Source organism: Ammodytes marinus (assembly GCF_949987685.1).
Source record: "Ammodytes marinus genome assembly, chromosome: 6".
Lineage (NCBI taxonomy): Eukaryota > Metazoa > Chordata > Actinopteri > Uranoscopiformes > Ammodytidae > Ammodytes > Ammodytes marinus.
In genome coordinates, this window is record NC_137235.1 from 29,144,370 (window position 1) to 29,162,565 (window position 18,196).

Here is an 18,196-nt window from a genome sequence, read left to right on the forward strand (position 1 = left end):
CTTTGTTAATATTAGCTTTGTTTACATATCAATTTAGGCTGTGTATCAACGCCAGATTTTGTAAAGGGTCTTACACAGTGTATAAAAGACACAGTAGAAAAATTTAAAATTGCAATTAAAAAAAGATATATGGGTAAAAAAAACTTCTTACAAGAAATCCTGTCATTAGCAGTAACACATGATTGAAAAAAAAATATCCATCGTGACACCAGAGAGTTAATAAAAGCCACCCTTATGTACTGTTGATTTCACTGTGTTCCCTGTGCTGAGGCAGATGAGAATAAAAGCCACCCTTATGTACTGTTGATTTCACTGTGTTCCCTGTGCTGAGGCAGATGAGAACTTGGACATGAAATGGAATTATGGGAGTGTATCAATGCATGATGGCAAAGCTGGCAACAAACAAAAGCCATTTGTCTTTATTCACCAGGGAAGTCTGAGAGCAAGCCTCATTATACTGTGACTGGAATTAATCTGAGGCCCCCTCTGTCTCTGTGTTTCACCTTGGGAAGCCCATACAATGTATAGCAGGCCTCTTAGAATCCTGGACACACACACACTCTAACCCTTGGTGCAGGTTACTGATAGACCCGCATGTCAGGTGGAGGACAGGGTCACGGAACAACGCGGCGGTGCAAGCTTAATGTGGAGGAAAAAAGGCGAAGCTTGGGTTCCATTGTTTTGAGTATTAATGTGTTCTACACTCTTTGATTCCTTACTACATTGTATGACAGAACAGTAGAAAGGAATTCGGGTCAGGATTTACATTTATATATATATTCAGCTTCTCAAAATTACATTGGAGACTGAATGAATAAGCTCAATATTGGACACAAACTTTTTTGTGACACAAAATGTATGACCATGACCATTTCTCCATCAGTGGCCCAATACTGTATAATATCATGTGCTCCTAATGCGAATTAATGATATATATATATATATATATATATATATATATATATATATATATATATATATATATATATATATATATATATATATATACACAGCACTGTATATATATATATATATATATATATACAGTGCTGTGTGAAAGTTTGTGAACCCCTTGAGCCTTTTGGGATTTTTTTTTTTTTTTACCCATTATTAATGATTTTTTTATCAATACCAGTATTTTTTATATGAGCTTTTATATATGAGCTCCATATAAGTCCACCGGGGTTTGTGAACCCCGGTGGACTTCATCGGTCCACCGGGGTTCACAAACTTTCACACAGCACTTATATATTGTTTTTTTTCTTTAAAGGTACAGTACGTAATAACTTGGATTTTGGCGCCATAGTGGTGAAAGTTCTAGATTGCAATGCTCTGTTGCTAACCCTCACACCACGGTGTTAATATACTGAAGTTTAGTACTTATTCTTCATCTTCCAACAGGTGCATTTCCCACCCACTATATAAATTTAAAAAAAATTAAGGGATTGAAGTATGTCCATTCTGTGCCACTGAAGACACGTTGCGTTGCAGCATGGAGGGGCAACAAACTCATTCTAGGCCATAATACTTTAAATAAACTTGAATTTAACAAGCGATTATATACATACTTATGTCTATTACAGTATATTTCATTTCTAACAGGTCTGATTATTTAAAAAGAAAAAATGCCTATACCTCAAATGTGAGGTGAGTAATACTCTTCTTTTTTACTGAGATGCCAAACCACACATCCTCATCCTGTATTCCCATCTTTAAAGCAACCAAGTCTTTCACATCAGGCTTCCAACTGCATTCACCTGTCCCAATGCTACACCCTTCCAATCTCAGCCAGACATCAATAAAACATACACCAACATTGGAACTTTTTGCTCTAAAGGTGACTATATTTGAAAGTGGTGGGGGGGGGAAGCAGGCTGTCATGGTGGAGATGAGAAATAGTCAGGAGGTAGTTTCGACTTTACACTGTGGGGGGCTATGAGAAATCTTTATATAGGGGGAAACTACATTTAACATTGGTTAAATTCACGAAGGTGCACACACACTTCAAAAAGAGGGTAAAATGATTGAGCTTTTTTTAATTCAGTCTCACGGCTAAAGTCTGCGACAACGTATTTGACCTGTAAGCCGTATAACAGTTATACTGCATACACACACTTGACTAGGCCATCACATTCTTCATACATTACTGATCTGCTGATACTTTATGAACCGTCCACAGCCCTGAGGTCGTCTGGGACAGGTCTACTTAAACAGAGTTAGGACTAAACAAGGAGAAGCAGCTTTTAGTTTGTATGCACCAAAAATCTGGAACAAACTCCCAGAAAACTTGAGGTCTGCTGCAACTCTCAGCTCTTTTAAGTCGAGTCTGAAGACTTTTCTGTTTCCATTTTAACCTGTAATTTTTATTTTATTTAAATGTTCTACTTCTATTAATTTGCTTTTAAATGTTTTATTTCTATTCACTCGCTTTTCTAATGTGTTTTATGTATTTTAATTGTGCCCCTGTAAAGTACTTTGAATGGCCTTGTGTCTGAATTGTGCTATATAAATAAACTTGCCTTGCCTTGCCTTTATCAATGAAAAGTTTATTGAACTATACTAACTACACTATCAATACTCAATGCAATGATTACAGCAATATATGTGTATACATGGCGTTAATTACTGTGTGCACACACTCTATAGGTCAACAGCCATAAACCAGGGCATGAGTCGTAAACTGGGGCACATGACGAGAAATACATTAAAAAAAAAGGTTAATATCTGAGAATTTCTGTGCATGTTAACGTAGACAATGTCAATTCTTATGTGGAGAATACACTTCGCTCCGGCATCCATGAGTGCTATCAGTTGGACAGTCGGATGATAAACATTTTGGTTGGAGACGAGTTGGCAGCTTTTTCCATGAGTCCATTGAATTCACAGTTCCCTTACAGTTCTTACCTAGACCTGGGCCGCTTTCCTTCTCTCATAGTTGGGTCGGATGAATGCAATAGCTTCAGTGCATTCTGTGGGGCTGTAGACCCAGCTATATTGGGGAAGGTATTACAGTTTTTTTCGATCGCTAAACCACAGTGGGCACAACTGTAGCTCAATGTGCAAAACTCTAACTACAGTCTGCACTACCAACAGTCATTGGAGCTGAACAGTTCACTTCACCTGCAAAACAGGTTCAGTGCAGCAAACACTATGAACCAGCCTCATTGACATAACACACACTGTCACTCAGAACCTGCTCAGAATACAAACACTAGCATCAAACCCCAATACACAAATTACAAACTTTTAATCTTTACAGTTTGAATAATTTGAGTTATTTCACACAAATTACATAATATTTTCTTTGATGAAAGCGTGAAATTATTTCACATGAAATTGTTTATTTTATAACATACAATTTTTTTTTTGGAAAACAAAAATAAATGAAAATCAGAAGTTTGCTTCAATAGATACACATTTTGTATATTTTATTAGGGATGGGACGATCCACTTTTTTTAGTTCCGATCCGATTCCGATACCTGGGGTTTGGATATCGGCCGATACCGATACTGACCGATACGATATCATAATTGTTATAAATTTTTTCGTTGGTGGTGATGTTATATATTAGGCTAGGAAGGCTTAAGCAATTCTAATTTAAAAGAGCAATAAATATACACAAATGCATATAGGTTTATCTTAAAGGCAGAAATTGTTCTCAATGATCACTTCTGCCCCACTAGAATATGTGGTGGTCTGTTTGTCTAAACAGTCTTTCTCTCTCTGGCTGTATTTTACATAGTAGAATTTGTCACAAGCCTCTCCACTTCCTTGACTTGGATTAGCTTTGGTTAGCTCACTGGCTAACAAACTGATATGTACTGTATGTCAAATTATAAAGTGATGTCCTCTCTCCCTCCACCGAACGTCGGCGCATGTTCGCTCTTACATAGTAAAGAAGAAAAAAAAAAAAAAAAATCGGATTTTAATATCGGAGCTGTCAGTCCGATATCCGATACGCAGTTTTCGGCCATATCGGACCCGATACCGATACTGGATCGGATCGGCCCCATCCCTATACTTTATTGAAAACATTTCCAAATGTAGTATTTATCTGTGTAAATATTCTAAAATTGTAATACAGAAATCAATTCCTGTAATGTTGTCATTTCCTGTAAGGATGCAACTCTAAGCTGTTTGTTTGCTGGAAAATTCGTATTACAGATGCAACTTTAGATTTTTTCAGATTGGGTTGCACTCTCAACCCTGCCTCTCTCAATGAGAGACCATGATTCACACCAGGGTCTATCAGTGTAGCCCTTACTGTATTTCATCAGACATTACAGCTCTATGTCTTCTAGGTCTTCCTCCACACATCCACACTCTCACTGCCACTCTTCTACCTCCAACAACCTGCCTTCCTGGGTCCATTTCCCAAAAAATATATATTTTTGAGCTTTCCCTTTATACTGTATATATGTTCACTAACAAGTCTAAACAAGACCTCTTAGTGTTTGAGTTGAAATTGCAATCCGCAGTGTTTGAAAGGGATTAATTCTGTTTTGAATGTGTGGTTTATAGTTGTGGCAGCAGTGTGTTAGCATTTGAAAAAAGTGCTGGAAATCCACAGTGTTGTGCAGGCTGTGGTTAAGCCATGAGATAGGTGTGTAGAGTTTTGAAGGTTGTGTATAAGCAATGAAAAATGAGCTAAAACGAGCCACCGTTTGGTCCAAATGAACCGCTGCTCTGCATACTGTTGTTAGAGTTTTGCACTTGTCGTTCCAGTTGTGCCCACTGTGGTTTAGCAATCGTAAAAAACTGTAAAACATGTAGATGCTAAAAGCTAACAAATCTGTGTCCTTTTAAACAGTTGGAGATGGCCAGTCTGATGAGGCTTATTATTTAGAGGAATGCAAAATAATCATCTAGTTTCAGAGTGCTATAATTGACAAAAAAATTACAAAGTGGATATTACACATGAAGTACATGAAGTAAATGAGTAAGTTTGATCTTTTTTTTTCACTGAAAATCCTAACCAAAGACAGGATGGGAACCAATCTGTATTGTTATGCACAGGACTGCTACCAGAGTAGAAGCCGTTAGGGTGGACTTATATTCTGATAGAACTTCCTCTTTAATAATAATAATAACATTAATATTAATCAATTTATTAAATCTACCACCAAATCAAATTTGGAAAGCAGATCACATTACATAAACAGAGGCACTTAGTGAGATCAAAAGCTCTTAGCTCATCCAGGAGCCCCAGTAACATTTAGCTAGCGAGGCAGGCTGCACGCTGACCTTTGTAATGCCGCCATAAAGAAACTGGCTTCATAACCAATTACCTAAGCTGTGCTTCACGGAGAATGGGAACTTTGTCTCCCGCTGCATCAGTCAGCATATGAATAACATATGAGCAATGATCCCCTGCCCAACAAATCAACTTTCTTAATTGTTGATGCACTGTATCACTATGGCATATACACAGCTCCGGAAAAGATTAAGAGACCACTCCAAATTGTCAGTATCTCTTGTTTTACTCTTAAAGCGGATACGAGTAACATTTAAATATCTTTTAAACAACCTCATGTTTCCTCTGATAATCATAAATTACCTTTAACAGCAAACGAGACCATCAGTGCAAAGAAAGACGTTTTTATATAGTTTTTATTACTGCTTTTGGTCTGGTCGCACACCCAGTCCGATTTTCGGTTCGCTCGTGCAGGCTCTATGGTCACATATCCGTATTGGTTGCAGATTTCAGTGTGGCGCTGCAACGCGATTTGAGAAGCCTATCCCTCCAGGTGAGGGAAGGGGAGCGGGAGCCTTGTTTGAGACAGTTATTTGTCGTCATAAATGACTGATAACGGGGCTGAACCATCAAAGAAAAAAAAGAGAATGCAATGAAGAAAAGCGAAAAGGGAGAGTGAGTGATAGGCGGGCGGGAGGACGTTGCCAAGCAACGTGTATACAATTTCACGAGAGCGAAACTAGACTGCTAAATGAATGAGCGGTTGGTACTAACACAAAGTTTGCTTTGCTTCACCATCATCAGATAACCATTATCTGAAATAGTCATTATTTACATCAACAACACAAACACATTACCTCATCGTGATCCATAGTCTACTAACTGCCGTCTCTCATTCATTCGCTTTCTGTGAGGACACAGCTCCGTGAGAGAGAGAGTAGTTAGGTGACGCTGCTGAATCAACTCATTGCAAGCAGGTGTGTGTACTGACTGGCATTAGTTGATGCAGTGTCAAAACCACTCTCACGGAGCCGAAAAGAGTCCTCACACTTTCAACACACGAACATGCACTATATTGCGCCCTTCTCAGTCCACGCTCACGCGCCTGGCACGAGCATTTGCGACAGCGGGCGTCGTAAAAATACTACTGCTTTTGTCCAAAGGGGACGCCAACGTGCCATCTTACTCGTAGTGCCTTTAAGAGGCATATGTTTGAGTAAAATTAACATTTTGATTTTAAAATATAAACTACTGACAACATTTCTACCAAATTCACAATAAAATTATTGTCATTTAGAGCATTTTCAATAAGTAATGCAGATATAAAGATTTAAGAAAAATCCGGACTGATCTTTTAATTTATTCCGGGGCTGTACAGTATATAACACTTGGAGAGAAAAAAACAAGCATTAAGAAGGATCTCTGTATTTTCCAGAAATGAATATGATCTCATTGAAGCATGTATAATAATCTCACTTTTTGAAATACATTATTTCATTTATTTGTGATTTTTGCGGCAGATGGGCATCATAAATATGCATCACCTACCTCAAATCTGAGCTGTTAGAGAGGCTGGCATTTTTGGTCAATTATTATTGCAAGTCTTTTTGAATGTTTTCTGTAAGTTCTGAGCCAAAATATATATTATTGTTCTGTATGGAGCTAATGGAAAGATAAGAGAAAAAAAGCCTTATGTTTTTCACTAAAGTCTAATTTGAAAGTATCAAAGATAGCGCTTACTCGTTGGATTTTTTCACAGCTTTGTTGAGTGGTTGATTAAGGCTAGGACAGCCCACACATAAATGACTATCTCCTCCAGAACACACTTAATTTACAAATTCAAAACAAAGCGTATAAAAAAGTAGGCCAAATTAACCGTGCACTGATTAACCAGCGACCGCTATATCTGTCAGATATATTTATCTTTTACAGGGATACCAAACACATTGTTATGAAATAATGACAAATGTTCTGAACATGAGCTTAAACCAGGATATGCACTAGCGTCTTAAATGCGATTTACTTAAGGGGGATGCTAACTTCATCATCTGATAACTCTAATACAGTATAGCTACACTCAGGAAGGGTTATCATACCAAAATATCCTCTATATACATCTTTAAAAAAAAATATATATATATATATATATACGTTTTACCAGCTTGGGCTTACAGTGTCAAAAAACAACATGTCTTTATGTTGACCGAGGCGGAGCAGGCACCTTTTTTAGTGAATAGAAGGTCACAGAGGCCAATTTAAAAGGTTGAGCATGGCTGCAGAGATAGGTGAGGAAGATGTAATACATCAATATGATTTCTCTATCTTGATAATAATTGAGATATCGGGATTAGCACTACACCCTATTAAAATAACCCATTAAAAGATAAGTATAAGGGATACCGAGGCATTTGCTAATTTTGATTACTTTTAAGAGGGCTAAATTAATTTAAACAAAAAGTACTTCACTGAAGCAGAAAGCGAGAAAAAAAAACACTTTTGCCAGCAGATATAACAGCCATCTTTCCATATTTTGACTGACATTTGTAATATGATAATTTGAATGAAGTAAAAAAAAACAGGCATGATGCATTAAGTGAAGCTGTCAGAAGGTACCTTTTTCATTTGGCAACACTAGTCACAGTCCCTTTGCCACAACCTGACACTTCATTGACTCTTTGTTGAATTGTGATCTCCCCCCCCCCCCCCCCCCCCCCCCCCCCCCCAATGTATTGCGACAGCATCTGTGCCTTCATTTTCAATTTCAACCGGCTCCAAAGGCCCATATGGAGGACTGTCTGAAGCTATTGTATCACTTTGTATGCAGCAATCTACCTCAGCTCTTCAAATGCTATACTTTGCTTTTATTCCTCACACCTTGATGCTTGGATGCAGATGCAATTTTATTTTTAGATATGAATCTTTTTATTTGACCAGAATGATTATATAAAATTGTCTCTAACTCGATTTTTGTGTTGGCGAAAAGCAAGCAGGGGCTGATTTAGTGATGTGAAATACACTGTGATCCCATTCAGCTGGGAGACAAACGTGCACCAAGGTTTATTTACTCTCCCTTGAACTTATGAGTTAAGAGCCACAACAAGCAGGTGGAAGTAGAGTATTTGCTTCTTTTGGGAGTATGCACCTCTGCGTGTGAAAACCTTGAAATCAGGTTCCACCGAACAGTGCATATATTCTGCAAAGCGAAAGGTGAGAGCGAGATGGCAGTTCATTGTAGTGGTGAGACACTGCAGGTGAATGGGGTAAAATGTTTAACTTATGGATTTCCTCACGAAATGTTGCCAGTTGATAAAATTATAATTTTTCGTATGTAATGCCTCGTTTCCACCAAGTAGAGCGGGTCGGGTCGGAGCGGCTCAGAGCGGAACAGCTCGCTTTTAACAATCTGGGAGTTGTTTCCACCGCCGGCCCTACCCTTACTGGTAGGACGGGGTTTAGGCTGGACTGCGGTAGCCGCCGCCAGAATATGGGTCAAAGTATGGGGCTTTCGAACAACTGTGGTCAAGCCAGTGCTCTCTCGTTTTTGCTTGGCCAAACCGACCACTCTTTCCCCCGGTGTCGTGAGTATATTACGCCTGTACAATCATGCACAGAGACGGCTCGGTGCAGTCAGTGAGCGAACAGCGCTGGCCGCGGCAGCTATGTAACTATGGTGACATCGTAGCAGTGGGACACAGTGTAGCCTGTTACCTTTATAGGTCCGTGAGCGTAGCCCACTGATATGATGATTTAATGAAGAGGAAAAACACCACACAATAAACAGTGCTGCGCTTCCCAATAGTTTCCCAACTTTTGGCAAATGAAAAGCCAAAATAACCGAACCGAACCACTCCGACCCGATCTACTTGGTGGAAACAAGGCATAACTTATTCAGAAATATTTGAACAAATGTGCAAATTTGCCAATGTCTAACTACCGTACTTTTCGGCCTACAAGCCGCGACTTTTTCCCCGTTTTTCGACCCTGTTATTACACAGCACAGTATATATTCTGTAGCTACTGGGGATGGGCGTTAGTAATCGAGTACTCGAGTACTCCTCGTTTCAAATGATCTCGATTGGTGGATGAGGAAAATCGTTTTTTGTTTTTTTTTGTGTTTGTAGCCTTTAGGCCGGCCGGCGGGCCGCCCCTATTTTAAAATGTTATATACGTGTACAAAACGGCACAAAACGGATATAAAGTTTAACAAAATTAAATATTTTGATCCAAGTTAAATAAACTAAGCGTTGTGTCAAACAGAAACCGCAAATAACTGCCACCTCCGTGCAGCGCAGCCAGTGTGTGGTCTCCAAAGCACCGCGGAGCTGAATGCGGTGCTGGAAAACTTGGAAAGACACGTAAAGAAGCCAGGCTGACTTCGGGCACATTCGAGCAAACGACATTTAAGAAGCCTTTATTATGGAATATAGGATTGAGATTCAAAAGCCGACGGTGTAACGTTCCGTTAACGAGGAATTAGTCGTGGTAATTAGTCACGGACAGGAGTGAGCATTACGCGGTTGGATATACTAGCCTACTACTTCTACTGCTTTGGTGAGTTATTTAGCCTATCTAGGCCTATGTGTTTAAAGTGTAGGACAATAATTGTATTGTATTTGCTGCCCTTCTTATTTTAAATGTCTATTTTGAATGTTAGCCAACTACAGCCCATGCTTTTTTTCTCTCTCCACCGCAGACCTACTCGATCGTTTTAAATTGTGGCCCGCTTATTTAATTACTTTCAGTTAGGAAAATGTGTTTTAAACTTGTGGAAAATAAATCCTTAATATCATATGGCAACTGTGACTGTTTGACATAAGCATTGAGCGCTTTATTGCGGTCAACCGTTGTTCTGTAGACAGATGCGTTGCGTCCTAAAAATAGAAAAAAGTTTAACGAAGAATCGATTGATCCTCGAGGAATGCAAGCGATCACACGAGTAGCGAAAACACTCGTGCCCATCCCTAATAGCTACTATTGCACAAAATGGTAACACTTACGTACGTTATGCAAATATGCAACTTGTTTGTTGAAATGTGGGAGCTTCCTCAAGCAGCCATCTCTTTCCCGACAATCCCCTCTGTGCACGAACTCTTACATATGGTAATTAAACATTATAACACCTGCGGCTTATTGTCCAGTGCGGCATATAGTACGGAAAGTACGGTAGTTATGTTAAACTTGCGTCTCGTTTAACAAACAAAAATGCAGATATTGGATGAAGCCAGAGTTTCGAATCGTGTTTCATTTTTGTATAGTTATAGAAAATGCATTCATTTAGCTTGTTTTTAAGAACAAATTGATTCTTAAGTCGGACTATTCCTACGGTAATACAACGAGCATGGAAAATGTAGTTTGATGTAAGTGATTTAGAGGTTGTGATTTTTGGTTCAAAGTATTGAAAAAAAAAACTTATGTTGAGATAATGGCCGTTAAAGATGGTTGAATAGGGGAAATATCCGCAAACAGACAAGGTTTAGTCAAATAAACACCTGAATGTACATTCTAGACCTTTTTATTGTACGAGTATGAAATAAAACATATGTTATGGAAGCTGAATAGAACAAAATCTCTATATTGACCAGTGCTTGAAAAGACACTTCAGTGTATTGCCTTAACCATCGACATTAACTTGTTTTTACCAGTAAGTTCATACAAATTGTGACAAATATTTACAATGGACCCTTTTACTCTTGACCATATTTGAGCTTAATGTTTTGACCCAATAGTCTTTTTTCTTTTTAGCGTTGTCAAAAGAACCAAACGCTGGAACTACAAAGACAACGATGCACCATGCTCTTCAGAACCCACGAGGATTGGGGTAAATTGTGTTTGTGTTGAACACTGCCATTGTCAAAGTGTTCACTCTCCGAGTCAGACATTATTATATGCAGGTCAGGTCTGGGGCTTGTTTGGGAACTTTTAATGTTATTTGTTTCTTCCTTTCATCCTATCTTGAGGGCTTTAAGTAATCCCAGGAAATGTCAGTTTTTTAAAAAGCCTCTGATCTCTAAGTGGTGAAAAAAAAGCAACGGGAATCAAGTGATGTTATTTAGTCATATCACGTCTATGTATCTATGGGAACTCAAGGTGGCGAGGTAAGTTATTTCCGTGACAATCACTTTAGAACGTAGCTCTTTTGTGTTGATAAGGTTAAACGGTGACTGCGAAAGAAGGGATTAAGACTAAACAAACAGTGGGAGGCTGCAAATGGGCTTTCCTAAAACAGAAACAATGTGTGGCAGACACCTGCTTAGAGTCGGTAAATGGGTGAAAAGACAGCTGGTGTTTCCAATCTCTTGACTTGTCTGTGTAAGTTAGAAACTCCTTAAGATCGGGGGGCCATTGTTGTCTGTTCACCTTTTAGATTTTTCCAATTTCTTTCTTTTTTTCTCCTTTTTTGATGAGAAAAAGGATTTACATAAATAACAAACGCAGTGAGGAGAGTGCAGATGCTGTGTGCTATACTGAATTACATGAAAGAATGATGATGAAAGACATCAAGCCCTAATGAGGCATCTGGAATTGCGTATTAAAGAGGCAACCGGGTGTATTCCTTCACTCCCTGGGAAATTGGTGCTTGTCCTTGATGCCTTGTGCCGCAAAAAGGATGAACGTTTGCAAAATCAACCCAGTCTCACAGTGAAATGTGTAATAGGTACGTTGATCCACAGCGCAACACCTGTGGTAGTTTCGCTGAAAACAGCACTGAACTTGGGATTTTATTTAACATTTCAAGCGAGAAATGTGCATTTTACATTCATAATCTTCACTCGGTTCCTGTGTACAATCTTTGGTTTAGGTTTGTCATGGTTGCTATGCTGGTTGCAATAGACGCTGCTATCGCTGAAACCAGCAGCAGTTTGAATCATTGGCTCTCTGTCATTTTATTTCTGATACTTTATGGAACTGTTTAATGATGTTTTTCCATTTAAAATACGTATATTTTAGAACAGAGATGACGACTTCATTTGATTTCCTCTTCTGGCAGGAGAGAGCGGACCGCTGCCGAAATGCATTTTGGGTGTTGTAGGCGGACTTTTCCATTTGAATGATAACTCTTGCGGCTAAAATATTTAACATCTTTACTTTTTCGTCATATAAATCATCATGATGGAGTGTTATTAGCTATTCAGCTGTATACTAAATATTGGATATACTCAATACATATGAGTCTTTTTTAGAGCTATACTTTGGTAAAATGGTTGCCAAAGAAAAAGGAAGATTTTTTTGGCTTTAGTTCATATTTTCGTTATGCATTCTTGAAGTCTTATATGTAGTCAAGTATAAACAATCTCACCAGGCAGGCAGCATCAGAAGTTGCATTTTACCATGAAATACATTGGCTATGACCCACCCAAGAACTGTGAGACGAACAGTGAGATGGGAGGGCATTCACACAGCTGGCTGTACAGAATGAAGAACCAACAATTGTCTAAAGCACGCGATTGAGAGTAGATGCCAGTTTTGTAGGCTGTGTTGGCTATTTATGGCGACTCAAACTGACAGCAAGCAACAGGGTTAGAGCCCCTCAAACGCCTGTGCTGCAATCTGGCAAAGATTAAATAGCCGTTTAAAAGGTCAATCAAACCTGATTTTCACTCTGACTCTGAACAAAACCTGTCTCACAGGATTACAGTAGGAAGTTGAAATAATTACCAAAAAGGTCTCGCAGATGACACTGGTCCTCAGATGACAGGGCCACTTGGATGAAACAGCCAAAATCAGCCTGTTCAACAGTTTTCCTCATCCAAGTAACAGAAGAGGGTAAACTCGCTATGAAATGTGATGAGGATATTCATGCTCTGTAAAAGGATCATTCATACATGTATGGACTTTTCATATACAAAGACAGATTGCTATGAAGTTGAAGAGAGATATGGTTAAACCTATGAGGAGCATGAACAAGCAGACATGACACATGCTTTTCCACTTGCACTTGGTTATTGTTATGAACGTAAGCCTGTAGTTCTGTTCTATATCTATGGTGAGCCCCCTAACGGTGGAATGACATGAAAACAAAACTTGTGTTGAGATAGTGGCCATTAAAGACGGTTGTATAGGAGAAATACATAGACGCAAACAGACAAGGTTTAGTCAAATAAACACTGGTTGGATGTTTGATTTATACTAGTATGAAAGTTATGGAAGCTAAATAGCCAAACAAATCTCAAAATGTACCAGTGCATGCAAAAACAATGTGTTTTGTGCCTGCAGTGTTGTCTCTTAAGAGACATTGGACTTTATTTTTTTACATATTGATCAGTTATAATTAGTGGGAGTTGGACCCAAGCACAGACCTGGAGAGTGGAGTGTAAAAACGGTTAATAAAAACGGTTCATAAAATGGCGTACGATCCTGGAGGCACCATGAGACTCGATAAGTATGCGATCATTAACCAACACAAAGAGCTCAGAAAGCACCAAACGGAGCAGCCAAGAGCGACTAACTACCAAATGGGATCTGGCAATGAGTTGGAGGAGAATGGCAGTAATTTAACTGTCGGGGTGATGAGAGGCAGTCTTAAAGCAAAGGTAAGGTAATATTGGCCTTGCTCTGGCTTTATATTTTGCAGAAAGGCATGAGTGTGGTATCTGTCTGTTATCTAACGCTCTACAAGGAAACAAATACACATGACAAAAATTAAATGACAAACTCCAAAGGATTTTATTCAGAGGTAACAATTTGAAATTGTCTTGCCAGTTGCCACAGACAGCAAATCAGCACAACTTTAACTCTTAAAGGTAAAGGCGGCAGAAGAAACAAGTTATTAACGAAAGCCTGAAAAAGTCACCTTTTAAGTTGAAATGGAGGACGAACAGTTTCTTATTTACACATCCAGCATTCACACAGCAACAACTTTTGCTGTTTGATTAATTGGTATGCAGAGGTACATAATTAGTTGACCAATGTCAAGTTGTCTGTTGGACACCTTTAGAGATCATTTTATCATTAATGAATGTGTTGTCTCCTTAGAGCATGTTCTCATAAATATAACACTAAAAAGTGAAATACATTGATGTCAAGGATATTCTGAGGAGACAAAAAAAGCTAAATGAAAATGAATTAGTCTTGTGAGTTATCACTGTGGCTTCACTGATAAGGTAGACACTGGGCCTGAATTACTCATTTATGTCGGCGCTCGAAACGATGCGGCTGGGTCAGCATTTTTTCCCATTTCCATTTCATCAATAGTCTGCCTAACACATTTTACCAGGTGATTTGTTCATTAAAATGAGAACGGGGTCCGCAGCTTTCAGGAGGTAAGTGCTCCACTTCAAAAAACACCTGGAGACACATATCAGGATGAACAGCTGATATAAACATATATACTTCCCAAGCTGTTTTAGATTGCAGACAACACTCAACAAAGGGAGTTTGATGCAATCATTCGTGTGTATGCCTGGTTACCTGAAGACTGATGTCTAGGCTTTAAAGCTCCTTCACTCTCACTTTCCCCCAGACTTATGGATGTAGATGGAACAATTATTGAGATGGTTTTGGAATATATCTGATTTATAACCTGCTCACTATTGTCACAGATTCATCCTTTCAATAAGAAACTCTCGGTGGATATCTTTCTTGCTTTTTCACTCACTTTTTCCCCCCGAATCCCTCCGCTAAATGACTATGGATTCTTATTCACTTTATCAACCTCCATTAACATACCAAGAGAATTCCTTAATGGGGCCCGGAATTACTCCCGATAACTCCAATGCATAAGCAGGTCACTCTACTCTCGGGGCACAGCAAATTAAAAATTCAATATTAAGTCCTCTCCTCTAATTATCCCCCCCTGTGGAGCTAGTTTGCCGCGACAACAGAGAGAGAGAGAGAGAGAGAGAGAGAGAGAGAGAATATTCTGTGTATCCAGCAATTGTCTAGAGATCATCATGAATCGTCTTCCCAATCAGCATTTCATTATCCTATCCCTAGACTAAGCAAATACATTGACCCTTCAAATGTATCGCACACGGCAGTGTGAGAAAAGAGGGACACTATCCACAGCTCACTGGGAGTCCATTTTGGTTCATGTAGTACCAAGTGAACAGGGAGACCCCTGGCTGATTTGTCAACAGTCGTCACATTTGTCAGCTAAATTTTGTTGCATCTATACCAGTTTTAATTTAGCTTGGCAAGACCAGCCTGATCTTGCGTAAGTTTCACATTGTTTTTTCTTTACCAGATCAATCTGGCCTTTCTCCAATCTCCGTTGGGTGGAGCCCGGCCTTTGTCAGTTAGTGGAAGGCAGCCTACTACGTTCTTGTAGTCGTTGACATTAACATGGATTCGACAAATAAGCCCCTGAGAAGGGCTGGTCTCACAAAGCTAGATTGACAACTACATTAACCAATCAGAAGCTGCTTTCAACTATTAGGGACGGCCTTTGTCTGAACGTGACCTCTGATTGGCCTCAGCATTTTTTGGACAGATTCCTCCCATTGGAGATATGAGAATGGCAAAACTGATCTGCAAAAGAGAAACGAATGTGAAGCTTGCGTGAGATTGACCTGTTTTGCCAGACTAAAGTAAATTTGCTTCTTGACCGATACTTCCAGCCTGACAGGTGTAAAGCCAATGAGAACTTGGTTGTTAGTTGGTCATTCAAAGCATCCAACTCCTGCGGTTATTTTGAAAAACTGCTGTCTTTTCTTTTAATATTTATTGCATATTTGCTAAGAGACCTATTGATAGAACACTGACCTGTCTTTCTTTGATGGTAATTCGAAAATAAATTTGAAGGGTGAATTTACAAGTCATGAAGACCTCTTCCCAGCCTGGGAAAACATTGGTAGAATGTGCTCTGCACTTCTTGAGAAGCTTCCTCAAGTCTTAAGACAATAAGTCAGTTGAAACCAGTTAAAAAAACAGGCTAAACAAGTTAAAGTTAAAATGGTTGAGGAAACACTTTTGTACATAACCAGCAGACATGCAGCCACACCATCATGTTTTGTGATAGACTTGATTGTACATCCTCTTCAGACCCTTAAAGATCTAAAATTCATTCCAGATACACAATATTACCATTTCTATCAAACATTGTTCACAAATCTGTCTAAATGTGTGATAGTGAGCACTTCTGCTTTGCTGAGATAATCCATCCCACCTCACAGGTGTGCCACATCAAGATGCTGATCTGACATCATGATTAGTGCACAGGTGTGCCTTAGACTGTCCACAATAAAAGGCCAGATTGAAATGTGCAGTTTTGTCTCACAGCAAAATGCCACAGATGCCACAAGCATTGAGGGAGCGTGCAATTGGCATGCTGACAGCAGGATTGTCAACCAGATCTGTTGCTCGTGCATTGAATGTTCATTTCTCCACCATAAACCGTCTCCAAAGGCGTTTCAGAGAATATGGCAGTACATCCAACCGGCCTCACAACCGCAGACCACGTGTAATCACACCAGCCCAGGACCTCCACATCCAGCAGGTTCACCTCCAAGATCGTCTGAGACCAGCCACTGAGACAGCTGCTGAAACAATTGGTTTGCATAACCAAACAATTCCTGCACAAACTGTCAGAAACCGTCTCAGGGAAGGTCAACTGCATGCTCGTCGTCCTCATCGGAGTCTTGACCTGACTCCAGCTCGTCGCCGTAACAGACTTGAGTGGGCAAATGCTCACATTCGATGGCGTCTGGCACGTTGGAGAGGTGTTCTCTTCACGGATGAATCTCGGTTTCCATTGTTCAGGGTAGATGGCAGACAGCGTGTGGCTTCGTGTGGGTGAGCGCTTTGCTGATGTCAATGTTGTGGATCGAGTGGCCCGTGGTGGGGTTATGGTATGGGCAGGCATCTGTTATGGACGAAGAACCCAGGTGCATTTTATTGATGGCATTTTGAATGCACAGAGATACCGTGATGAGATCCTGAGGCCCATTGTTGTGCCATACATCCATGAACATCACCTCACGTTTCAGCAAGATAATGCACGGCCCCATGTTGCAAGGATCTGTACACAATTCTTGGAAGCTGAAAATGTCCCAGTTCTTGCATGGCCAGCATACTCACCGGACATGTCACCCATTGAGCATGTTTGGGATGTGCTTGACCGGCGTATACGACAGTGTGCACCACTTCCCACTAATATCCAGCAACTTCGCACAGCCATTGAAGAGGAGTGGACCAACATTCCACAGGCCACAATTGACAATCTGATAAACTCTATGCGAAGAAGATGTGTTGCACTGCATGAGGCAAATGGTGGTCACACCAGATACTGACTGGTTCTGAGTCCCCAGACCCCCAATAAAGCAAAAAATGCACATTTCAGAGTGGCCTTTTATTGTGGACAGTCTAAGGCACACCTGTGCACTAATCATGATGTCAGATCAGCATCTTGATGTGGCACACCTGTGAGGTGGGATGGATTATCTCAGCAAAGCAGAAGTGCTCACTATCACACATTTAGACAGATTTGTGAACAATGTTTGAGAGAAATGGTAATATTGTGTATCTGGAATGAATTTTAGATCTTTAAGTCCATCTCATGAAAAATGGGAGCAAAAACAAAAGTGTTGCGTTTGTATTTTTGTTGAGTGTATTATTATTTATATCCCAGTCAATGTGGGAAACCAAATTGTGAGTCCAAATATGAATCCGTTCACGCTTTGTATTTGGCTTCCCGTCCAGATTTTAGATAGATTTTGGCAGTGTGTTCCTGGGCCAGCGTTGGCTGACAGTCAAGCTGTAGTTAGCAGCACATGGCTCAACTTTGGCTCCTGGAATTGGAACCAGTGTACTTGAGCCAATTCTGGCACGTCATTCATCTAAAGCCTGGGTCGAGTCCAGAATTCTGGCATGCCTGGATTAAGGCCCGCTGTTGGGCCAAGCCATTTTGGAGAAGAGGGGGCCTTTAAGGAGTCCAGTCATCTCATTTGGAGAATATACAAGAGAGTAGGTGCAAATTGCCCATAAAATCAAATTGAAAGTGTAGGAGTTTGAAAGGGGGTTCTGTGTGTTACACACCTAGCTAAATCGCTTCACCATTTCATTGC